The following is a 380-nucleotide window of genomic DNA, read 5'->3' as shown; positions in this document are numbered from 1 at the left end:
AACCCGGTTGGGGGGCGACCGGGCCGGAACAGCCTGTCCCCACATCTGTGGAGTCAGGCTGTGCCCAGTGCGGGCACAGTGCTCCTCCCTCCTGCAGTCACAACAGGAAAAAGTCACCAAGCCCCAAATGGCATCGCGCGAACTGGAGCTGAGGTTGGTTGTGTTCCAGATAAATGGGCTGGTGGTGGTGTGGGTGAGGGTCCTTCCAAGCTCACCCCTCCAGCAGTGAGGGCGTGCTGCCCCTGGGGTTCTTGGACACTGCTGCACTAAGGGAACATCTAATGCCATTCCAAAAGGGAGAGTTCCCATCGACAGGAATGGAGTTGATGATGCCATGAAAATAATTATTTCCTAAAATTACATGTTTCTCTAAGGCTGTG

Source organism: Buceros rhinoceros, unplaced genomic scaffold (assembly GCF_000710305.1).
Source record: "Buceros rhinoceros silvestris isolate BGI_N320 unplaced genomic scaffold, ASM71030v1 scaffold30563, whole genome shotgun sequence".
Lineage (NCBI taxonomy): Eukaryota > Metazoa > Chordata > Aves > Bucerotiformes > Bucerotidae > Buceros > Buceros rhinoceros.
The sequence above is the reverse complement of the archived record's forward strand: the minus strand, read 5'-3'. Positions refer to the sequence as shown.